Raw genomic sequence first — 25807 nt, 5'->3', positions numbered from 1 at the left:
CCTCTCAGAGTTCCCTCCTCCAAACTCTAAAAATCCTTCTGGCTTGAAATGAATCTATCTTATCCTCACATTCCACCCTCTTTCCTCCAAATTTGGCACCATAACACTCCAGTAATGACATACCTCTTCCCCATCAGAACTCTCTTCAATATGAACACTCAAAGTTACTATTTCTTTCCCGAAGCATTCTCTCCAGGTTAAGTGTGAAAAGCAGTCTCTATGTCACCATGGCATCTTCCATTATCAAGAAAAAGTCTATAATTCAAATCCTTAATGGGTAAGTATTGAGGGCCAGAGCAGTACTTCTCAGACTGTAATATGTTTATGAATCACCTGGGAATCTCCTTATCTTCTGATCCAGGGGTGTGGGCTGGGCCCAGGACTGCATTTCCATCCAGCTCCCAAGTGATGCCCATGCTGCTGCTCTGGGAACCACACTTGGAGTAGCAAGGGCCTAGTTTTAAATTATTGTTTTCAGTTATTTTGATTTTTAATTGCCTGTTTTGAACTCTTTCCAGTTTTCTGAAGATTTTGGAGCATATGAGGTAAACAAAGACAAGAAGGAGAATCCAGTGACCTCAGTCAGCAAAAGCAATGTCTGTAGTGGCAACGGGAGTGAAAATGTGACAGACCAGGCTGATGAGCTGCAGGCAGATTTGAGAAGGCAGCAGATGGAATGTCCTTCCCTGAAGTTCCAAACCCACACTGACCTGCCCACTCCACTATCCTGGTCTCCTTCCTCTGAGTCTTGAACCTCACACCTCAGAGGAGTCCCTCCATGTCGTTATCTGTTCCAAGTGAATTCTTATTTAATGACTGAGCAGAGCTGGGAGCAGCAAGTTGAGGACAGGAACTGAACAGATGCTAGGGGTTGGATGAAATGTGTGCGAGCAGAGAGCCAGGAGAGAGACAAGTGCTGACGGGATTGTCAAGAAGGAAGGGCACCCACAGCAGCAAACTGTGAGAGATGCCAAAAGCAAACTTCCTTGACTTCCTAATTTGGCTCAGGGCTGGGCCCTTGGTACATTTATTTCTTTTATAATTAACTATAGCTGGGTGAACATAAGACATGTATTTAAGTCTCGGTGAGCTGCTTAGGTGTGTTTATTTAGATTTTATTTATAATCTTAGATTAGGTCATTTCCTTTTTAAAATTGTATGAGAGCCTTTATCTGATTGCTATTAAGGACACAGGTGTCCGGAGAATTTTGTTTTTAAAAACTTACAAGGACTATTGAGTTTTAAAACTAAACAATGTGAACCTTCTAACGTGACTAAAGAGAAACCCACGTACTATCACCATCAACATCTAAAGCTGTTGCGGTTTCTCAATTTCTTTGTTTGAGCCTCAGAAAAACACTGTGTTCCTAAGCCACTGGAGATGTAAACAAAATTGGGCTGCTTATCACATTTCTTCCATCCCACAGCTCGGTTTGTCATTGTCTCCACTTGTCCTTCTGTGGAGGGGATTAATGGATTTCAACAGAATCTTCTATGGGCCTGGGAGGAGGTGGCTCCTTGCTTGATCTGCCCTCTGTGTGTGGCCGTAAAACCACTTTGGCCAGATGACCGCACACTGCCAGTGACAGACCCTCCCCACGCCACAGTGAACCAGAGCCGAGAACCCTGCCCCCTCTACCTGGGCTCCGGAGATGAGTGGATCAAGAATATTTTCTAGTGAAACTGATTCCATAACTCATGGCTTAGAGCCCACAATAAAATCATGGTAACCGTATATAAACATTAAAACATTAATCCTTTCCGAATAGGGCCTGACGAGAACAAGCCTAATTGCGGTAATGACCTCAAGTGTAGACACTGCCCAATATTAATCTCTCTCCCTGTGGTGGGATCCATCACACAGAACCCTGCAACTGCACCATGCACGAGTCTAATTGTAATAAGGCTAAACACGGGCACTCTTGCTAGATGAGCTGATTTTCATTAAAGAGCTAGAAGGAAAAAAATAATTCTTATTTTAAGGAGCTACTGTAATTTAACCATTTTTCAAAGACTAAGCCTTTTAAAAAATCCTTTTTAATCATTCCTATTCCCACATTTATTTTCATTTTTAATTTTTAATTGTAGAAAACACTCCAGTTAGATGAAATACTGTAATTTTTATTCATCAGGGAGTGTATATTTATGTAATATCCATGCTTGTTACCATAGGCACGTGGGCTATAAGATTTCACTTTGATAACTTAAAAATGTATATCCAGAGATAAAAAAAAATTAACTTGTCACAGAATGAAAGTTACTACTGTGGGAGGATTCACCATATTTCTGTCTCCTGGGCCCTTTTCCATCTCTACCCCACAACGAGACCCTGGAGTTTAAAGAAGATGAATTATTGCATCCTGGATCAGTTCCTAGGCATTTGTTTGTTTGGGAAAGCAAACAAAGATGATGAATCAAATGGAAAGAAAATGAAAAGAACTTCTTCCTTATTCTGGGTAGGGTTGACCCCCACCCCCAGCTCCAAGGATGGGCCCTGATTTGTTTATCCAAATTAAAGTACACACACACAAGCCCTTCTGCCATGTCGTAGTCACGGTTACAAGCGCCAGTTTTGTTTTCTTCATGGCAATGATTACTAGCATTGGTTTTGTTTGTTTACTAGAAAAATTAATTTCCTGAAACCAAGGACTTTGGTGTCTACACACCTCTGTGTCCTAGCACCTAGAACAGTGTCTGGCCCAGAGTAATCAACATTTCTATTGCAGTTCTTTCCTAACTGGTCAGACTGCCTCAGATTCTGCCCCAGCCCCACTCTGCCCTCAGCACAGCAACCTCCTGGGCCAGGTTGAGAAACCAGTGCCAAGAGCCCAGCAGTCGGTGATTCACAAAGAAACTGCATGACCATCCCTGATAGTCCAGAAAGTGAGAGAAAGTCTGGCAAATTTTTTATATATGTCCTTCTCTAGGAATTTGGAGTTAAGTGCTACAATAACTTATTATAGGGCTAAATGAATACATCAGCTTAGGAAGCATTTTATCAGCTTCATAAAAAATGTGAAAAGGAATTATATAAAATCATTCAAGCAGATCTGAAAATTATTTTTATTGAAAGCAAAATGTAAGGTTTTTAAATCTGAGAGGATTTTTCTTCTGATTGTATGTCTAAAGAAAATTAAATTTCAAATGAGACGTACTCTTTTTCTTTTTTCAGTACCATTTAATTTATTATGAAAACTGTCTAATGTACTGAAATGAAGTACAGAGAATCACTTAAAAACTTAATACTTTTCCCAAACTTTTTTTTTTTTTAAAGATTTTAGTTTTCCTTTTTCTCCCCAAAGCCCCCTGGTACAGAGTTGTATATTTTTAGTTGTGGGTCCTTCTTGTCGTGGCATGTGGGATGCCGGCTCAGCATGGCCTGATGAGAGGTGCCATGTCCGAGCCCAGGACCTGAACCAGCAAAACGCTGGGCCACCGAAGCGGAGCACGCAAACTTAACCACTTGGCCACGGGGCCAGTCCCATTTCCAAACTTTTTTACCTAAAAATAAAATAAAGTAGAATATCTTCATAATTGAAATTAAAAAAAAATTTTGGCCACCAAAATCAACAGTTTGACTCTTACTATAACATAAAGGTTGGAAGGGTTTCTGTTGAACAATTTTAAATGTTACTGAAGCAAATCGATGCAGGTTCCTTGGAAATAAAATAAATATAAGCAAAACCCCTTCATTACAAATGCTTAAGTCTTTTCATTGTTTTTGTTTGTTAATAACATTAAGATGTTACTGAGGTTGGGCGCAGCAGTTAAGTGCACACGTTCCACTTCTCAGTGGCCCGGGGTTCGCCAGTTCGGATCCCAGGTGTGGACATGGCACCACTTAGCACACCATGCTGTGGTAGACATCCCACATATAAAGTAGAGGAAGATGGGCACGAATGTTAGCTCAGGGCCAGTCTTCCTCAGCAAAAAGAGGAGGATTTAGCGGTAGTTAGCTCAGGGCTAATCTTCCTCAAAAAAAAAAAGATGTTGCTGAGGTTAATATGAGGTTAATATCATACATCCAGGAGGCAGATCTGAGGTTTTCCTGTCTCCTTATGGGTAATTTTGAAATAAAAGTAAATTATATCTTTTCTCCCCCAAATAGTAATTCTCCCCATTCTTCCTATTTGTATGCTTTAGAATGTGGGTAGGTATGCCCTATAGGAAGTAAAACTGGGCTTTCCTAGTTGGGAGAGGTATTTAAATAGAGGTAAAAAAGGAAAAGAGAAAAGTGAATACTGTTCCTTTCTTAATTGAAGAACTAAGTAGTAGAAAATGTGTGATCCTTTTTCTTCTTTACCCTTGCAAATACATATGTAAACAAATAATGACTTTCTGGTCCTGGAAATGGCAAACACCTAATGTATAAGATTCTCTTTCCTATAAAACATATTGTCAGAAACAGAGGTGAATTAAGGGCAAACCAGGCAGCCTATTGCCTACAGCACTGTTCTCTAAGAGGTACTAAGAGAGTCTGGAAATGTCACAGATGGAGAAACTTGTATTTACCATGTCGCTTCTAACAAGAGAGAAGTAATGTGTTTGGACAAAACACTTCACGTGGGGCTGAGACCCCCGAGGCATTGTTTGAGCCTAACTTCTAAGAAGAGTAGGTTGGACAGCTGTGGGCTCGGTTCTGCTGAGTGGAGTGTTCAAGTCTGGTGGAAATGAGTAGCTTGGGTCATGGAAGGAGACAAGGACTCCTACATTCCCCCCTCACTTTTCTCCCACACAGAGCTCAGACTCTCTTCAAAATAAATGTAGAGATCTTTAAAATTATGATTTTAAAAGGACCAAATTATTAACCTGCTAGGATGCCCAAAGTCTTGTTCTTAGTCTGTTCAGGCTGCTATCACAGAATACCACAGACTGAATGGCTAATAAACAACAGCAATTTATCTTCACTGTGCTAGAGGCTGGAAGTCCAAGATAGAGGCACCACCATGGTTGCATTGGGTAAGGTCCTTCTTCTTGGTTCATAGTGCTTTCTCTGTGTCTTCACATGTGGAAGGGGCTGGGGGTCTCTCTGGAGCCTCTTTTTTAAGGCACTAATCCTGTTCATGAGAGCTCCACCCTCATGACCTACAACCTCCCAAAGACCGCACCTTCTAATCCTATCACATAGGGCATTAGAATTTCAAAATGAATTTTGGGGGCACAAACCTTCAGACCATAGCAGTCCCCATCTGGGCTTGATGACAAAATCATGGCAACAAAGCTCTGTTCCTCTGCCATCCATCCAGGGAAATCACAGAGCCTTTTAGAGACCTTTGCTTTCATGGTACTCACTTAATGGGATGTTAGGTGAATGTCCCATTCTTTGTAGATAAAAACTATAATTAATAATTCTCTTCAGTGTGTGGACTGGCTGTTAGCAAATAAGAAAATGCTTTTAATTCAGCTGTTTCCTTCCCTAAATCTCCATCTCATTTATTCTCAGTGTCTTTTTCACAGCATGGTTGGTCTCAACTGCCCTGGACATCAAAGATGGTGCCCATCAAGTCCCTGGGTCTAGAAAGGCTTGCCCTTCTTCTTATACACTTTCCTCACTAGGAAAAAAGGAAGTACACACATTGGCTATGAGGGAACTTTTTGAGAATTTTTTTCATTACCTCATGGTCAACAAAATGATCATCAAAACATTGGCTCCAGATGAAGAAGACTAATTACTAAAGAAGATTGCAATCTGAGAAACCATCACCTCTGAGGTTTCTTGTGGTCTTGTTGCAATTCTGTTACTATGTGAGAGTACTTTTCTCTCACTATTTGTGTATGATAATTCCAGAATTGCCCCTGATGCAAACAAAATAGAAAATGCAGGGAATTTTAAATCGGCTGTTTCTGTTTGCTTATTTGTGAATTGAAAGTAATGATCAAAAATAGAGTTATATTGGGGCTGGCCCAGTGGCCGAGTGGTTAAGTTCGCGCGCTCCGCTGCAGGCGGCCCAGTGTTTCGTTGGTTCGAATCCTGGGCGTGGACATGGCACTGCTCGTCAAACCACGCTGAGGCAGCGTCCCACATACCACAAGTAGAAGGACCCACAACGAAGAATATACAACCATGTACCGGGGTGCTTTGGGGAGAAAAAGGAAAAAAAAATAAAATCTTTAAAAAAAAAATAAGAGTTATATTGAAAGTTGAATGGGGTAACATGATAGCTCATTCTTGTATGCTATAAATTGCCCTTGTAAGCTATATTGTTGGGCATGGATTGGCCCGGTGGTGGTAAGAGCTGCAAGCTTTTTTTCCTGTTTTAAGTAAGATTACTAATTCTGAAAGAAGATGCTTTGTTAAGCTCTGTTTCACTGTGAGGATCTGATTAGGTTGTTTGTTCTGTTTGTTGCAAACTCGAGGTTGTTTCACTGTAAGAATCTTATTTCTTGCTGTAAACTCTAGGTTGTTTGCTTTTGGTTAGGACTTTACAAAAGGAAATAGGTGTGGATTGTTGTAATCCAGAGTCTGGTGTATGATGGGGGCTCAAGCTTCAACAAGACTATCCCAGTGGCAGGTAGAATGAGGATTCTTTACTGAAATTTGGAACTCACTTGCAGGAGTAGCTCATGTCATCTTTGCTGTCATTATAGGCTGTACCAGAATAGCATCATTTCAGCCAGCTTTACCAGATTAAATCAAGCAAGATGGAGTTATAAGCTATAAAACAAGAACGGGTTAAATTCTTTTAGATTGCCTTCTTGGTTTTAAGGAAAATGCATGAGGTTCCATGATAAAAACATGTTATGAAAAGGATTGCTCTGATATGATCAAACATATTAAAATCATATATTTCATTATGTCTTCACGTTTGATCTTTAGTCTGTCATGATGAGCTCATTGGGTCTAATGGTTCAGCTTGCTGAGATTTGTGAATTAGAGCTATACTTTTACTGACCCTAATTTTTTAGGTTAATAATAGTTTTTATGAAAGCTGGTCATCTGATACATTGTGGGGATAAATGAGTCCACTCACTTGGGATTCTGCCACTCGACACCGAGAACTTTTTACAAAGAACAATTTTCACTTTGATTTTTCTCCAACATGATATATGAGCCAGAGCTCTAAATCTGTGTGTATCTAATATGCATGTATATGCAGTTTTAATATACACATTTAACATGAAAATATATTTTCTTTCTGCCTTAGAAATAAGTGCTTTCTTCTTTGCAATAGCTAGAATGTTTATTGTCCCAGCAGATTTCTTTTGATTAGACTGGAGTGTATACATTAATTAACCTTGCTTGGATTATTTTATAAAAAAACTAAATCACAAAATACTAAAGTAAGTTTCATTCCAACGTCTTTAATGTTGAGTGTCTGTCTTGTGACTTTCACAAAAACTCTTCAGGGTGAAACAGAAGAGGTGAAGATGCTCATTAGCCTGAAATTCCTGGGTGTGACTATGCCCTAAATTCTTCCAGGTGCCATAGGCAGAATGTTTTCACATGAAAAAATGTTTGTATCATTCATTCTCTTGTAACAAGCTCAACATTTTAGTCCATAGAATATTTATTGAGATACTAGTACAGACTTACAAAGGATTTTCTATAATGGTCAACCTCCCAACATTTTAATTTAATTTAATATTAATTTGGTCCAGCTTTACTTCAGATCATCCCCCTTCTAGTTATTTTTGCCTCTGGGATGATGATTTGATAAGCCAAATATAAATATGAAACTCAAACTGTTCAGAATTTATTTCAATCAATTGGAAAGAATTTACTGAGCACCTGTCATGCACAAGTCACTTAAGGGATATTATGAAATATAAAGCAATGTCTTCTTAAGAGGATCCCGAATTCTTTGGTATTTCTTGCCTGCCAAAAAATAATTAACATCCATGAAGTTTAGCAAACGATGACCTCAAAGACAAACGAAGATTTTAGGCCTTTCCAAAGTCCCTTTGAGCTCCAGGTAATTAGATTTATCTCCATGGCTTCTATCACAAAGCTGGGTACCAAGTCCATCTGTAGATGCAAGTTCTTGGATAGGAGATCCAGTGCCAAGGTCAGCTTGCTAGCAAAGCACCAGGATTCTGCCAAAGAGTAAACATATTCTGATATCAATGGAAGTAAACCTCGGCATGTGATCAGATGACAGGATGGTGACAAGGCTAGCATGATTTAGTGAGCGAATGGGCACCTAAAAAATGTACAGTGCTACTCATTCACTACAAATCTAACCACAGGTTGTTTTATTTGCCTATGTTATGTTGGTTTGTCTAAAATATATCCCTAGCAGTCTTAACAACCATTGATATGGCATTACTTGGCAATATGATGTCAATGAATCAGTAACGGTGGGGGGAGGAGGAGAGAAGCTAACAGCCACCCCAAATGACTAGTCCAGCTCCTGCCCCTCCAGGGCAATGAAGGAGGGCAGCGTATGGATTCCTGAGTGGAGCGGTGGGTTTACTTATTAAGGGAGAAGCCGAATAAGGGAGTGATGAAGATTAGGGAGTAATGACCTACTTTTAATGCCAGCCGCTAGGGCTCCTCAGTAGATTGCGAGCATTGCACAGTAGAATGCTTTAGAACAAAGAGGGTGCAACGTGAATCCTCCACACAGACAGGCATTTGAAGCTTAAAAAATACCCAAATATACAATGGCCTCTTGTTTAATTATAGTCATTATTCATCAGGCTCCAGATGTTAAGAAAGAAAAAAACTTTATCTTTTTATGATTAGAAGCATGAATCCTTTCAGATGTGTGTGTCACTGAAATGGAATGTATCTAATCATCAACTTGCAGCTGAGAGTGTGCGAGTAAACTGAAGCCAATCCAGATCCTTATTAAAAGAATTTGTTTCCAAAAGGAGAGAGAAATACCTTCCATTCGGCCTTAATTTCAGCCCTATAGGCAAAGTCAAAAGTACTTGGGTCATTCTGACAGCATTGGGACTTATTTTATAATGCTCCATCACACTCTTGTCCAAAAACCACTGATGGCTGTGGACTTATGTGAGGCTGCTGCATTCTTTCAAAGGTGATCAAGAGGCCCAGGAATCAAGGCCCCCGCTAGCTGTGCACACTTGGTGTGCAGGGAGAAGGTGGCCTCCCAGAAGGCCAAGCCTGGAATTCCATAGCTGGAGACCTACGTCACTGGGCCAGCCTCCATTTTCTTTTTCTTTTTTTAATGCAGATAGAAAAAGCACATGAAGTACGAAGTATATATTAGGCCTCAGGCCTTACCAAACCCCATGAAATTGAAAAGACAACAAAGTTCTCTTTCTGCCAGGGTTCCAAAGACATAATTGGATAAAAACAACTGGAACGTGGTATCTGGCCTCCAAGATGGCCCCAATGACTCTCATTTCCTGATACCCATGCTTTTGTGTAGTCCCCTTCCACTTTGAATAGGGCCTACTGTGTAACCAAAAGATATTGTGGAAATGACAGTGTATGTCTTCCCAAGCCAAGATATAAAAGGCATTGCTGCTTTCTTCTTGCTCTGACCTAGGATTACTCACTCTGGGAGAAGCCAGCCACAGTGTCCGTAAACACTCAAGGTGCCCAATGGAGAAGACCATGTGGTGAGGAGCTAAGGACCCCTGCCCACAACCAGTGCTAATTTGCCATGTGAGGGGTCTCCTGACCCTCCAGCCTCGGTCTAGTCTTCAGTGACTGCAAACACAGTTGACATCTTGACTGCAATCTCATGAGAGATCCTGAGCCCGAACCACCCAGCTAGGCTGCCCTCAGATTCCTGACCCACAGAAACTACGTGAGATAATATTTATTGTTTTAAGCTGCTGAGTTTGGGGTTAATTTGTTATATAGCAATAGATAACTATTGCATAGCGTAATCTTAAGCTGCTTGACTGAATCCTTTTACCTTGAAGCCTCTCTATAAATAAAGCCATGAGTTTCATTTCAGGCCCAAATAATTATACGGTATAGGTGTGGGGGAGTGGGGGTGTGTGTCTTAGAGGAATCCATTCAGCTAGTCTTCTCCTCTACTCTACAACACAGAATTCAGCTCGAGGATCCCAAGACATGCTGTAATTACTTATTTTATGGACTCTCACATTAGAGTATATACTTCATACTTCATGTACTTTTTCCATCTGCATTCAAAAACAAAAAAAGAAAATGGAGGCCGGCCCAGTGAGGTAGCAGTTAAGTTCACACGCTCTGCTGCAGTAGCCTGGGGTTCGCCAGTTTGGATCCCAGGCACAGGCCTATGCACTGCTAATCAAGCCATGCTGTGGCAGGCATCCCACATATAAAATACAGGAAGATGGGCACCGATGTTAGCTCAGGGCCAATCCTCCTCAGCAGAAAGAGCAGGATTGGCAGCAGATGTTAGCTCAGGGATAATCTTCCTCAAAAAAAAAAAAAAAAAGGAAAATGGTAGCCTCACAAATGACAGAACTTAATTTATAAGACATCTTTAGACCATCACCATGTTCAAGGTAATATGCCAGACTGTAGGAGGTGTTCATAGAGCTGGAGCACTCATAGTCCCCATCCTCAAAGAACTTACGCTAGGGGGAAATGCAAGTACACATGTGTCTATAAAATAAAAACGCCATTAACAACAGATAATAAATATGTACAGAGGTGACCAGGGACAAACCAAGAGATATTATTTTAAATTTGGTTAAATAATAGGTAGGACCTCAAACAGGCAAAAGAGGAACGGAGAAAGCCACCTCAGAAGGAGGAAGCAAGCATAAATCTGGGCAGCCTCAGGGCCAGGGCCTTCTCTAAGAGAGAAGAAAACCTCAGAATGTGCTGGAATGGACGGCAGACCTTGTGTTGGGATGAAGGAGTGATATTTACCTGAGTAGCCAGCAAGAGACATTGAAGCGTTGTACAAAATGGAGTAACCACATATCAAAACTGCACTTCTGGAAAATAACTGAATAGACAGAGGACAAATTAGAAAAGAGAGAGATGAAGCCAGCACAACCAGGAGGCAATGGTCACAGTCTAGCATAAATTAGGGGAAGGGCAGTGCGAATGGAGAGGATGGGCATGTGTGAGATTCAGAAATGATGGAGTCTCCAGATTCTGCCATAATGGGATAAAGCTGATGCAGGGAAAGGTGGAAGAGGGCAGAGCACACAAAGAAGACACAGGTGTTTCAGCTTGGGATAGGAACAGAGCTTTAGACAGAATTGGGGCCTGACAGAAAGGCTGCGAAGAGCAGAGAGCAGGGAAATAGGGTGGGAGATGGTCATTCAAATATACATACACATTCAAACTCTAGCCTTATACTAGGTCATCCTCAGACTGCAGGTGAATGCCTTTTGCAAGAATAAATACTTTGATTTGCATTGGAAACTGTCAGCTGGGCTTGCAAATAAAGGATAAAACCATTCTATACATGGATGCAAATATTCTTTGCATATGTAGATAAAAATATTGAAAACCTCCAAGTTAGACATCACAAAAGAACCTGCCTGTATTTTTTTTGACAATTGAGCTTTCTAAGCTACCCCAATCTGACCTCAAGCCCTACCTTGCCTTATGTTTCTAAACAAATTCTTTGCCCTGCCATACTTCTATGAAATGGCTAAAGGATACCATCACCTAACCCACTGTTTTAAGCCTACCTTCCCAGCAACTCAAACAGGAAAACTCAAAAGCTGTCTTACTCTCTGGCAATGAGCTAATTCTGTGAGGTACCAAGCTCCCTCTGATTTAAATACACAGCTTCCCTTGTGTACTTTCAAAGCTATGTGCCTAGCTTGAAAATTTTTCCACATCACCAAGAGAGATCTTTTCCAATGTACCAATGCCAAGACTTTCATGCAAAGCTACGATTTGAATCCCGATCTTCAAGTTAGGCTACCGGCTTTTTAAATTTTGCTGTGTACACGTGAAGCAAATGTTTACTAAATACAAGTGTTTTTGCAAATAAGAACTGGTCCTGGCTAGAGTGGAATATGAAAATAATAATAATAGCAACAGTATACCAGGCACTTAGAGGCACCATTTTTAGCACTTAAGATAGATTAACTCACTCAGTTCTTACAATAAAACTAGGAGGGGCCTGAATCAACATCTCAAGAGCCAACATTTGATCCCAGGCAGCCTCAGAGCCTGGCCTCCTTGCCACTAGGCCTAAATAGAGGAATTTTCCGTGGACATTTTTATAGTCATCACTGTATTAGTTTTCTATTGCTGCTGTAACAAATTATCACAAACTTAGCTGCTTAAATGACACAGCATCGCATCTCTCAGATTCTTCCTCTCTAGCTGTGTCTCCCTCTGACTGTGACCCCTTCTGCCTCTCTCTTCCACTTTTAAGGACCCTTGTGAGTCTATGAGGCCCACCAAGAAAATCCAGGATAATCTCTCTATTTTAAAGTCAGCTGATTAGCAGCCTTAATTCTCCTCCATCATGTAACTTAATACATTCGCAGTTCCCAGGGATTAGCGCATGGACTTCTTTGGGGGTGGGGGCATCGTCTGTCTACCACACCCACTCGCCATAAGTAAGGAATCTAAAAATCCAAGCAGATTTAAAATGCTAGAAATCAGAATGATAAATAAGAGAAAAAGAGAGAGGTGAACAGGTGGACGAGAAAAAACGGATAGATTTCTCACGTGTGGTTGGGTGAACACAGAACCTGAGATCCAGCTCCCACTTCCTGATATTTGCCCATCCCCCTACCGCTGCATCATCCACTCACAGAGAGCGAGTACAATCAACCTCTAGCTTCCTAATCCCACCTTCCCCGCAGCTCAACAAGGACAAATCAAAACCTGTCTTACCCTTGGCACCTTTCATGATCCTGATTTTGTTAGCTTGCATGCAGTGCACTGACCCCTCCACAGAGCATGTTCTCTATGGCCATCACAGCCAGGGAGGACTTCACAGGCTCTCAGCGCCTTGAGGTGACCACTAGGACAGAAGTGGGCATGGAGCACTGTGGCAGTACTGGGTGTGCACCACATTTAGTCAGGGAGACAGTGATGGCGTCTGCAGGGCAGAACAGTTGGGGTCATCCAGGCCAAGAGGGAGGGAGAGGGTGGACCTGGCAGAGGCAGCAATGGCTCTAGGACTCAGAGGTGGAAATGAGCATGAGCTGGTTTCTCTAAACACTGGTGTCCAGTAGGCTGGATCAGGGTAAGAAGTCAGGGCCCAGGGGCCAGCAGTGTCAGACCCCACAGGGCCAGGGGTCCAGCTAAGAAGCCTGCAATTGAACGTGTGAGTCCCAGGGAGCCACTGGGGGCTGTTAAGCAGGAGCCAGAATCAATGTCCTCGTGACCAGCTGTGAATTTGTGTGTCAGGTTCCTCTACTGTAAAATGGAGAAAATGCCCACCTCCTAGGGTGGTGTGGAAGATCAACTAAGGAGCGAGCCACGTAGCACTGTGGTTAACACACGGTCAGTGCTCAGGAAATGCTGAGACAGAAAATGTATCGGCAGCCAAAATGTCACCCATCCTGGAGATCTAAAGCACAATCATCTTAACACGCCCAAGTCCATTGTCTGGAGTCCACGTGCTCTCTAAGTCTTTCACAAACTGCCACAACAGTTTCGTCTGGACGCCTCTGCGGCCTCCGGAGCAGCTGTTCCCAGCACTCTTCTGTGTTCTGCACCGTGTCTATCCAGCTAAGAAGCTCAGGCTCCCTCTTGCAAAGTGCTAGTGAGCCTCTGAAAGGGAGGAGGGGTGAAAGGCCCCTGGAGGAGCCATAGATCAGGGCAGCCAAAAGACTCCAAGGGCACTGGGACATCAGTGTTCTCACAGAGCCCTTCGGGCACCTACCAGTCAGGATTTCTATTGACTGCCGCTCTCATTCATCTTGGTCTCCTCTTGTCTCCCTCCTCCTTCCTCCTCTTCACTCATCAACCCCTCTCCCTTTAAGAAGGAAAATCATCAGTCATTTCTCTTTTCTTATGCAGAGCATCTTCTCCCTTCCTCTAATGTCTTAGTGCAAGCTTCTCAAGGTGTTTCCTAAAGGCTGTGAAGAGGGATTCTAGTGCCAGCTATGAGGCTGGTTCAATGTTTTCACTGTCTAGGCACAGAAGTAAAGGACATGTTTGGCTGGACTTGAGAAATGAGACTCAGACCTGTTGGCCAAAGAGTGAGGCATCGCATTGATCCTGGAGGCGTTTGCATCCCTCCCCTGACAACTCTGCCTAGGAAAGGAGCCAGAAGCCTCTTGACAGAAAAGGGGGTGGAATGTGTCCCCTCTCCAATGGAAATGCAAAGATGTTAAGATCCGGCTAAGCTGGAGTTAGCCAAACTGCTAACATTAGAGGGCGTAGTCTCCACCCAATATTGCCCTCACTTCTGACACCAACTGCACATTCAGGAGATTCCCCAAATCACTCTCATGTTCAAGAATTCACTAGAAGGAGTCACAGAACTCACTGAGGGCTGTTATATTCATGGTTATAGTTTATTACAGGGAAAGGGTACAGGTCAAAATCAGCCAAGGGAAGAAGCACACAGGGCAGAGGTGGCAGTAGGCGGCTGGGTCTCAAACAGGAAGCTTCTGCTGTCCCATCCGTGTGGAGTGAGGATGCATTACCTTCTTGGCCTCAACATGTGGCAATAAGCACAGAGTATTGCCAACCAGGAAAAACCAGGAAAGCTCACTCAAGCCTTAGTGTCCAGTGTTTTTATTGGGGCTGCATTATGCAGGTTTGATTGAGTAATCAATTGCCCACATGGTTAATTTCAGTCACTAGGCCAGCAGACAACTAAGACCACTCGACTCAAAGCCCTCACCCTAAGTCACATGGTTGTCCTGCTGATATGGCCAGCTCCCACCCTATGTCTACTCGGTGAGGCTGGTCTCATTCTAAGATTTGGTGTGGTCAGCCCCTGCCCTACACAAAGACACTCCTGTCAGGGATGATATAGATTACCTCCCAGAAACCGAGGGCAACGGCCAGACCCCTCTTTGGGCAAGGCCAAGTTGTTTACTCTGCAGACTCCAGGAGACTAACAGAAGCCTAATTTATAAAAATGAACGAGCTCTCTCCACCTTCCGTTGTCACTCTAGGAGGGAGTGGGTGGACTGTTGAGATCCACTGGGGACAACTAAGTTATCAGAGGGGAGGGCTGGTTCCTGACCCAGGGCTGAGCAGCTCTCAGCCCCAGCACCCGAGCAGCATGTGCCTCAGGCAAGCAGCTGGCCCAGGAAGCTGAGACACATTCCTAGAGGCTAAGAGTGCGGGAGAGCTGTTTCACAGTGAGTGAGTGCCAGAGGGCGGAGGAGAGAGACGAGGGGCAAACGAAGAGGGCTTAGATAAATTGGGAAGAGTCATGATGCGGGAAATGCCAACCAGCAAAGGGATAAGACAGATAAATCCGAGAGGATGCACGACCAGGGAGGATGAGTGTGGTCCTGCATCTTGGGTGGGACAGCACTTGTGAGAGTGAATGGAGATCCTATTTATAATTGTGCCAGGACGACAAGTGGAAATCAGACTATCCCAGACAATCTGGGACGTATGATCACTAAGTCTTAGGTGGTGACAATAATCAGACAAAATCAGATTTAGGAATGACAATAATCAGAAGCTGGTGACCAATATCCCGCATCTGGCACAATTCATCCTAGTTCCCGAGCTGGCCCTGCCTCCTGGGCCACATTTGGCCTGATCTCAAAGAGAGCTACAGTGAGACTGGGCTGGAGGACCCTGGTCCCAGGCAGTGTCTGCCCAATGGGTGAATGTCACCGAGGGCTGGGGTCTCAGTGTGGGCTTTCCAGAATGTGGAGACAGTGTGGAGGGCCTTGGTTCAGAGCAGCAAGCCCCAGCCTGTGTAGGAGCCTGCCCCAAAGTCTGTGGGCCTGTGCTGAGGGCTGGTTCTCAGCTGTCTTCCTGCACACAGTCTTTAAGAGTTAGAAATTTAAGGTCACCCTTTTTGAATGAGATCCTCCAGGGAATCGGGGTGGCTGATTGTACCCTGCAGGTGTTCGACTGGCCTAAGGCACCTTTGTAATGCTGGCACAGATAGAATTGAAGAGAGTAATAGATGAGACAGCCAGACAAACGTAGACAGAAGAATGCATATGGCATCATATGCATGGTCCTGATGTAGACATCATGGGATTAAAGCCAGGACAATGCTTTTTGACCATGACTATGAAATCTTATAGTAAACACAGCGAAATTGGGTAGATTTGGAAAATGAGAGAGCGGTGGATAGAACCTTGGCAAAGAGTTGGATTTTAGTCTTAGTTATAGCACTAGATTTTATCCAGGCACTAACCTGTATTTTAGTCTTGGTTAATTTGACATAACATGTAGAAAACATCAACAACAATACTAATAGCAAACATTATTGAACACTTACTGTTAACCCACTTAATCTTCCACACAACCCTAAGAAGTAGATACTGTTTTTTATTCCCATTTTACCAAAGAGGAAGCTGACACAGAGAGGTTAAGTAATCTGCCCAAAGTCACACAGCAATTTTGTGCCAGAAGACAGCTCCTGAGTTTATGCTCTTAACTTTAGCATGTCTGTTTGTAAAATGAGGCAGTTAGATTAAATTATGTCTAGGCTCTTTTCCTTTGTTACAGTCTATGAAAGTCTGGATTTAAATTTAAGTGAAAATACTTAGATTAGATATACAAAAAGATAGAATATTCATGGCCATATTTACATGTAATATTTAACATAAAAACTGAATTTACAGCATGCATATTGCTCAAAATTCATTTTACAAAAAGCTAAGGAAGGCCACGAAGATTAGCTGGTGAAAAAAGTGATTTTTTTTTTAAAGATTTTATTTTTTCCTTTTTCTCCCCAAAGTGCCCCGGTACATAGTTGTATATTCTTCGTTGTGGGTCCTTCTAGTTGTGGCATGTGGGACGCTGCCTCAGCGTGGTTTGATGAGCAGTGTCATGTCCACGGCCAGGATTCGAACCAACGAAACACTGCCGCCTGCAGCGGAACACACGAACTTAACCACTCGGCCATGGGGCCAGCCCCGAAAAAGTGATTTTTTAACAGTCTTCAATGGCAGCTGCTCTAGAGTCAAGTGTGGACAAATATAGAAACACTCTACTGGTATAGTCTTAAAACACACATGCACACTTTCCATAATATTTAAAAAATCAGGTTAATATAAGCCTCCAATTCAGCCAAGAAAACAATTTTTCCAACCGAAAGTGAGCCGATAGTAATATCTTGATTTCCACTCTGTCACTTTCCTTCAAATAGAAGGGAGGGAAAGGGATAAATACCTCACCATCGCTATGGACCAGGCCAAGGGGGCCTTCTGTAGACCCAACTTCGTCCTGGGGCCCTATCCCCTCAGGGAAGACCCAGGGCCTCTCTCAGGTGCTCCAGACTCAGCACCCTTATGTACTCTTCCTTACTCCTCTTTCCAATGCTGCATATTCCTCTTGCAGGTGAAAAAAGGACCACTGGGAATGCTCAAAGTATTGTCTCTCAGGCAACATTCCCACCAGGACCCTTACCATAAACTAAGCCCTGGGTGGGATTTCTCTTATTCACTTGATAATGGAGAGATGCACAGAGTATCATAGAAGAACAGAGCCGGGGCATCCATGTCCCCTGGGAAAGTGAGGGACCAGAAAAGGCTTCAAGGACCAGGTAATCCCTGAGCTGAGCCCCAGTGGCTGAGGAGAAACAAGCATGGTAGGAGCGGTGGAGGAGGGTGTGCCAGGCAGAAGCGAGAGCAGGCAGTAAGGCCCAGGAGCTAAAAATACTCTGTCGCGGATCCTCACTACGGCGCTTCCGGGTGGTACTGACAGGAGATGCAGCTGGTGAAGCAGGATGGAGCCCACACACAGGGTTGGTTTGCCTTGATCCTGTTACTGAGGGATTTTATCGAGAATTGACAATATCAGACTGGTGTTTATAGAAGTCATCTGGCTAAGATGGATCTGAATGTCCCCAGACTAGAAGCTAGTTAAGAGACAGTGGGCAAGAGATCACAGATTCTATAAATATTTAGGACACAAAATAAGCAGAATTTGAAATGTGGAAGATGCAAATGGAAAAAAACTCAAAAATCCAAGAACGCCCCTAGAGTTCCATCCTAGGTGAAAAGATTGTCAGATGTTTATGCAGACCTCCGGCCTCCTGCAAGGCCCCTAGAGCCCTTTCATCACGCCCCAAGTCCCCAGAGGCTCATGTGTGCTCAGGAAGGTCTGACCCTATGGCATCTAGATCTACAGCTGTGTTTCATACATCTGTATTTTCTATTGCTTTACAAGAAGGTGTATTACTTTATCATTAAAGAACATACACGTATGTTGAAAATATATTTACAAAAGTTGTCTGAAGAGAATCCCAACCTTCCACGGCCAGTGCCGTAATCACCCATGGATTACAGAAAGTCACTACGAAAGAAAGAAGATGCACAGCAGAAGCTAGGATACTTAACTAAGTAGAGCATACCTATTAAACTGAATTTTGAGGGAATTTTTCTTGTAGTTCAGGATCTCTTGAGTAGAGAAGTCAGTCGGGGGATTTTTAAATTATCCAACAAACATTTCTGCACCATTCTGGAAAAGTAGGCAAATCTTTAGCGGTAGGACCAAGCATTTTTCTCATAGCCATTGGGAGATAAATGGCTTACAATGAAATAAACTGTACTTGGTAATTAATATGATGTGCATTGATTCCTACCATTTATCTCTTTTGAAACATCCTTGTAAGAAAGATCAGAGAATCACAGAGCTGGGCTGTCAAAAGGGGGTGTGTGGGCTGGGAAGAAGGACGGCAGGGAGCAAGGTGAGAGGTGTTTTTGTTAAGTGCTGCTAAAATTAATGGCGCTATTTTCACACTGGTAAAGTTAGACAGTGTGATTCTAGTCCAGGCAAGGTTTTTTCTCTCCCCAGAGACTAGGGTTTTGATAGCAACTGGTCAAACACAAAGGTATAAACAATCAGCATTTCCTCTCATAGGAGAAGTAAATAGCCTTCTCCTGATGACTGTGGCCTGATGAATTAATAGGGGTAAGCTGCGTTTGTCAGAAATTCCACGCTGGAATCGGGGCCTCTCCATGCAGACATGCCCTCCTGCCAGTCCCATGCACCACTTGGCCTCTGAGCCACGAGGCTGGAGCTGTGCCCAGCATGCTGCCTGCTGAAATGCTGATTCAGTGCTGCGCCTGGGGACACTGAGGCAGGGGGCTGATTTTTCAGCCCTCCCTTTAATCCCTCACATCTCTATTATTGCACTGTTCGACTCATTGGAAGAAGAAGTTGGGATCCTGTCTAAATCAGGGCTTTGGAGGATATTTAAAAGAAAAAAACGAAAGTCCCTATCATGGAAATATTCCTTTTTATTGCAAGCACAGTTCCCAGACAGCGGGAAAAGAGGGAGCTGGATCTGACCCCTGAGTGTCACATCTATTTCTATTTTGGGGTGCACAAATGTAAGTACATTTATGCATTTAAAATACGGACGCAAAACAACTAGAAAACAAATGTTTTTAAATCTAAATTAGAGATAAGATGGAATTTATTTGAGGACAGTAGTAGTGAGTAAAAAACAAAGCAGGAGACCAGTACCTCACATGGGAACTGATCAGATAACTACCTCACATACAAACACAACCACCTGGATGCCAGGAGCGAAGTGCGGCCACTATTTTGCCCTAGCCGGGCTTTAATTCCCCATCTTCTTTAGAGGATGTGGTCTTACAGGATAGGAAAAAAAGAGTGCACGGAGAAGCAAAGACAACACAGCGACACGGTGTAAGACGAGGCCACGCCAATGAATGGAGTAGGTAGACTTGGTTTCCTAACTGGATTAATATTAACTAAATTCAAAATCAAATTGAAATCCAGAGGGATATTTCTTTTCCCCACCTTCTTAATACCCTCCTGTAAGCAGGCGCAGTTTTCATTCATTTCACTGATCTATGACTAATAAATTCTTTATTTCAGCAGCCTGAGAAGAGCAAATCCATCTTTTTCACCTTTCTTCCCAAACAAAAGAACCTCTTTGAATCGTAGTTTCTGTGTGAGTCGGCATATGGGGTGGGGAGAGGGTAAAGCTGGGAGAGTGCTGGGAGAAGAGAGAAGAGGGTGTGGAGTTTCAGCGATGGCAAATCGGCTCTCTCCACAATGCCTCCTTGTCCTGGAGCATCTCAGCCCTCGTGGCTGTTACCCCTGTGCAGCTAATCAGATGAAAAGTCTCCGAGAAACCTTTGATTCCCTGCCAAACAAAGGTATGCAAAAATTGGAAGAGTATAACATTGCACCTGGGTTAGTAAGAGAAGCAAATGCGACCGTACTGTGTGTCCAGGTACCGCAGAGACTTCCCTCTACCTGTCCGTGGCCCGAAAGATTTCCTGTGGCCCTGGCACTTCTGATTTGGTGAAGGCTTGGGGCAATTAGTAAACAAAACACAGCTGGGGGTCTTTGGCCGTAAACAGTGCATCCAAGGAAATAAAAACAAAGTGATGGCAAAGTTCTCTCAGTGATGTAACTGGCTACCACGGGGCAGCCCAGCTGTGGAAGGCCTGATGGGGCCAAGGTGACATCACAAGATGCCATCTGAGCTGTCCTTGTGCGTAGCGCTGTGTGTACAGAGAACAGTCTGTCTATTATGTGAACACAGAGGACATTGAGCCCAAAGCCTCATATACATTAAAAATATAATGGGAGAGATTTTTATCTTCCATGAATATTTAATTCTCCTGAAAGCTAACCATCTGCATATCACAATACTCCAATGCATGGGTGCGATTTTCTCTGTTGTCTTTCAACGTAAAGCAGACCATGTCGCGCTTCCTGTGATGCCATGAAAGTTGCTTAAATGTACACTGGTCCCTTTGATCTAATGAGTGTGTGTATTTTAAAACAAAGTCACCACTATTACTATAATCTATTTCTGGGGAGGAACCAGAACAATGGGGGGAAACCAGGTCAATTTCCATTGTTTTCCTGGTGGCCTGTATTACTGTTCACTGATGTTTGAATGCTGTTTAATTTTTGCTGACGTCTTTTTATCTTAGGCTTCATGTGAATTTAAAAAGAGTTCCATTGATATGCAACCTACTGTGTATTATGATATCCTGCCCACCCTGTTGCACTGTAGAAGCCCGCAGCTGCCTGAAGCTTAATTATGCATGCATGCATGCAAAGCCCAGATGCTCGGCCAAGAGTGCCTCAACCGACTACAGTTTCTCACTTGTTTTTGTTTGAATTATAATTGGGCAGATCTATATTTCTCAACCCATTTTGTAGCTTGAGCCTGCTCCTCTTTGGCCCTGTTGCTACCTCTGCTTGACTCGGCTTCTTGGAGAAGGAGCCCTTTTTCAATCTGAAGTGCCTCTGAGATTTGAGAAGGGTCATTCATGGGTTTAACAAGTCCTTTTACCTACATGGCAATTTTAAAAGGTACAGAAATGACCCTAGCCCCAATCAGTTTTCCTCCAGATGGTTGGTAGCTTAAAAAAGGGAAAAGAGAATAGTTAACTAAAAGCTGGCATCTGGGTGGGAACAAAGAAGGCTTAGAGCCAGGCGTCTACAATGGAAAGGAATATCGGGCATAAAGCTTTACACCTGCTGAAAGAAGGTAATGGAGACTAGCATAGAAAGCCGGTTTGTTAAGCATGCACATCCTCTATTCAGGCCTTTTGTGAATAGATTTCCAGCCTACCTAAGGGATCTCGGTCTTCAAGAACAAAGCCTCATCTGACAGTGTGAAACTGGGTACAGCCTTGCACTAAATATAACCCTATTAGTGTTACCCTGAGTTGCCCTTGATCAAGAGACAGGCAGTAGAGTAACTCATATAACATGGCAGCTGGTTGTTATGCCTATTTCTGAGGAGCTGTCAGAGGCACCGGTGTTGTTTTTTAAATGGAATATCAAATTAAGTGCACAGATTAATCTCATTGAAAGTCATGGGATACTTTGTGCTCCTAAAGCTTAAAAAAATAAATATTATGGAAATATATTGAAGCTTGAACAGTAAGCAAGAATCTCTGATAGGATCATTGACCATGACAATTTTAAGACATAAAAATCATTGGGTGAGCATTTGTCATTCAATAAGATGATTTCTATTTGAAGGGTAGTTCTTAACAACTAACATTTTCATCCAAGACACCCTACGAAGCATGTGCCATCACAATTACTTGAGGTCCATACTGTGACTATTTCCATTTTACAGATAAGGACACCGAGGCCTAGAGTGGAAAGGAGACTTTCCCAGTGGTTTCTACGTGGCAGAGCTGGGATTTGAAGACAGTTGTTGCAGCCAAAACCCATGCACCTAACAGCTACTCTCTTTTGCCTACTTAACATTTGACTCAAATATTCTTTCCAGCCTATAAACTCCATGTCTCAGATGTAATAATAATGACGCTTATCAAGTTTATATTAAGTACCAAACACTGTGATAAGCTCTTTACAACTAACTGCCCTATGAGATGGGTATATTTTTTACCCCATTTTCCAGATGAAGTCTCCACACAACTGCTCTGCCCAGTAGTTCTCAAACTTCAGTAAGCTTCAGAATCACCTTCAGGGCCTGTTAAAACACAGATTGCTGAGCTCTGTCCCCAGTGTTTCTGAGTTGGTAGTTTCGGGTTGGGGCCCAAGAATTGGTCCTCTTAAGAGGCGATGCTGATGCTTCTGGTCCGGGGACCACACTTTGAGAACTACTGCACTAGGTTGTATTAATGTCACTTATAAACAATAGGTAGAATGTGTTACCCGAGATCCTTCATATACACGCTACAGATTTCTAATCCTCAGAAGGCAGGTGTTATCCCCATTTTACACCTGAGGAAAATTAGGTCCTGAAAAATTTGGTAACTTGCACAGGATCAAAATCGAGAGCTGACCTTCAGTGCCCAAGCTTTTCTCATTAGCCCACCCCGCCTTCCAGGTCAAGTGATCTACCAAACTAATGAGGTGTAGAGTAACCTCAGGGTGTGCCTTATACTAAGTGTCAAGGTCATATAATGCGCATTAATAATTACGATTCCCTGGGATATGCAGAATAGTGCCATTGTCTTAATACACTGCTTAGAAAATAAAATTGTTGTGTGTGTGTTAGCATTGTGTGAAATGACTAGATAGATCATATAGGTTAGGAGAGGATTTTCATGACCAAAGATACTGTCAGTATTAAGTAAAAATTTTAAGTTAAGACATTAGAAACAGCTTTTAGTCTACTGGTGAACAGTGACATAGAGAAAGGGAGAGATGGATGGGGGACTCAACGGGAATGGGTACTCAGGGGCATACAGATTTGTAAGTCTAATTTTCTAAATTGGATAGATGTAGTATTTAGAAGAAGACATTGAGAGATCACATGCTTGTTCACCTCTCAATACCACATTAGCAACACTATCTAAATTATTAGTATTACTCCCCCCAAAGATGAGCCTGTGCCCTATAGCCCAAAGAGCACCAGAAAATACATTTGCACAGTTCTTTGCCTTGTGTTCCATACTGAAGAGGAAAAAAAAAAGTAACAGCCTAAGAGAGATTCATATCCACCATATCAGCTAACGTCTTTTCCTCAATTGGAAATTAAATTCCTAAGTGCCACTTTGTCTCAAGTGTGTCAGCGTGACATGAATGATAACTCACAAGCCACTAATATTTGAAGCAATTATATCAAACTACATTTTTGAAATTGTAGTTCTATGCAACTTTACAAAAAATAACCAAAGGAATGTTAAATTCTTTGTTATAGTGGAGAGAGTTTCATTTTGGAATCAAACAAATCTGTATTGGGATTCCCACTTTGTGGCTTCCTCCTAGGGATTCCTCGGTATGTCATCTGACCTCTTTGAAAGTCAGTATCTCTATGTGTAAGATGGTGATGCTAATAGCTACAGCGTAAACTCGTCATGAGAACATTTGGGAAGGTCCTGGGAAATAGTGTTTGATTGGGCTTCCCCACTTCCATGAAAATTTACTTCTGGGATGTTTATCAATGTCCTTTTCCTTCTTTACATATGTGTGTGTGTGTGTGTGTGTGTGTATAAATAATGTATATGTATATACACACACATATATACATATACACATATACATACACGCATCACATATATACACATATGCACAACATATATACACATATATGCACACATTATATATGTACACATTATATATATACACACACATTTTATATGTATATAGTTGTAACCCATGTTTTCACATTATATTGTGTTTTATATTTTTTTGCCTAGCACTTCTTCACATAGACATTTCCCTCTCTCATTATTTGCCTTTTCAACAGTCATTGAGTATGTGATTATATTACTAGAAAATCATTTACTTTTAATATCCCCTACTTGGAACATTTGGGTTTTCCTCAGTTTTTCCTATAGGAAAACTGAAGAATGTCCAAAGGACACAAAGAATGTCCTTTGACTGTTTTTGTAGAGCTCATTTTTCTCATGTTTTTGGACCATTTCCTTGTCTGGGAAGTAGTGGTAATAGAATACCAGATCCAAGGGTAGGCGTGAAAGGGAGAAACAAATTTTCAAAGCCAAGTATGAAACATTGTAGACGATTAGAACTTCTGGACAAGTTACGGCATTGAGGATGACGTCCTGTTTCACAAGTGCGTAGGCCATTGCTCCACATCTACCTTTCCATCCTTCCCCAAGGACAGTCTTTCCGAGCCAGTCCCATCCTTGGCTCATATCAGATGCCCTTCTTTTTGAGGGCAGATGGTACTCCAGATCAGGGGGAAAGAGGTCAGTTGGAGTTAACCCGGTCAGACACCAACCTGACTGACAGATCCTGCTCAGAAAGATCCAGTCACCATCCTATTCGTTCTAATAGACTTTGACCGCAGTTTATCCTAGGCTGCCAGAAACCATCTATTGATAGAGGTACAGAACAGAATCTAGACTAAATATAAAATTCTGGGCTCCCCAATGGTAGGTAAGCTCACTCTTGGATGCCCTTGAAGTGCTGAAGGTCTACTTTCATCAGAACCAAATTCACTGCTCTCAGAATGAATATCTACCAGCAGGTGTCCAAGGTGAACAAGGATGCCAAGGAAAGATGCACACTGTGAGAGATGAGGATGCCTAACATCCCTGTGATGAGATAAGCCTAGAGTGAAGAATATCAATGTGTCATGAGTTGCTTTCTTCTGAGAGACAATGCAAATAAAAGTATTATAAACTAATAATCCATTCATTCAACAAATATCTGTTGGGTGCTTACTAGCTGCTTGTACTAGAAGCTGGGGATACAGCAATGAACAAAATACCAAGATACATACCTTCATGAAGCTTATGTTTTGGTAAGGTTTTGGTGAGTTTTGAAGGAACAAAAGAAAAACATTTTCAATTCCCAAGAAGAAAATATCAAACATTTTGATCCATAATTTAACTAATTGGCTTACTTTTCTAAATGTCAGACCTTGTCAGCCTCATAAATCATGTCCCATGTCCTCCCCACTCTTACTGGAAGCACATCACCCAGCCTGTTTCAATGACCAGGAGCTCACTACTTCACAGAGCAGGCCATTACAGTTTTGTATATCCCAAATTAATTAGAAAATCCTTTTTAAAAATGATCAAAAATTTCCTTCACCCTAGATTTCCCTCCGTAGCTACATAGCTCTCTTATATGATGAAAGATGGAGGTGCCATTGGTTCCCAGTCAGGGGTAAGATGTGAGCCTTAAAAGGACAGTTTGAACATAAAAAAGGCCATATATGACAGACCCACAGCCAACATCATACTCAGTGGACAAAAACTGAAAGCCATCCCTCTGAGGAGAGGAACAAGACAAGGGTGCCCACTTTCACCACTCCTATTCAACATAGTACTGGAGGTGTTGGCCAGAGCAATTCGGCAGGAAAAAGAAATAAAAGGAATCCAAATAGGTAACGAAGAAGTAAAACTCTCGCTGTTTGCAGACGAC

General features: G+C 42.4%; 1 long non-coding RNA gene across 1 annotated transcript in view; it reads right to left on the bottom strand.

Moving 5' to 3' along the window:
• Positions 1–7494: 7494 nt before the first annotated feature.
• The window catches only part of LOC139046294 (uncharacterized), an 83735-nt gene continuing 65422 nt past the window's right edge, over positions 7495–25807 (bottom strand). The window contains exon 3 of the long non-coding RNA XR_011506135.1: positions 7495–8034. This is a non-coding gene — a long non-coding RNA (uncharacterized lncRNA). The remainder of the gene's footprint in view (positions 8035–25807) is intronic.

Source organism: Equus asinus, chromosome 9, assembly GCF_041296235.1.
Source record: "Equus asinus isolate D_3611 breed Donkey chromosome 9, EquAss-T2T_v2, whole genome shotgun sequence".
NCBI classification, from domain to species: Eukaryota; Metazoa; Chordata; class Mammalia; order Perissodactyla; family Equidae; genus Equus; species Equus asinus.
The sequence above is the reverse complement of the archived record's forward strand: the minus strand, read 5'-3'. Positions and strand labels throughout refer to the sequence as shown.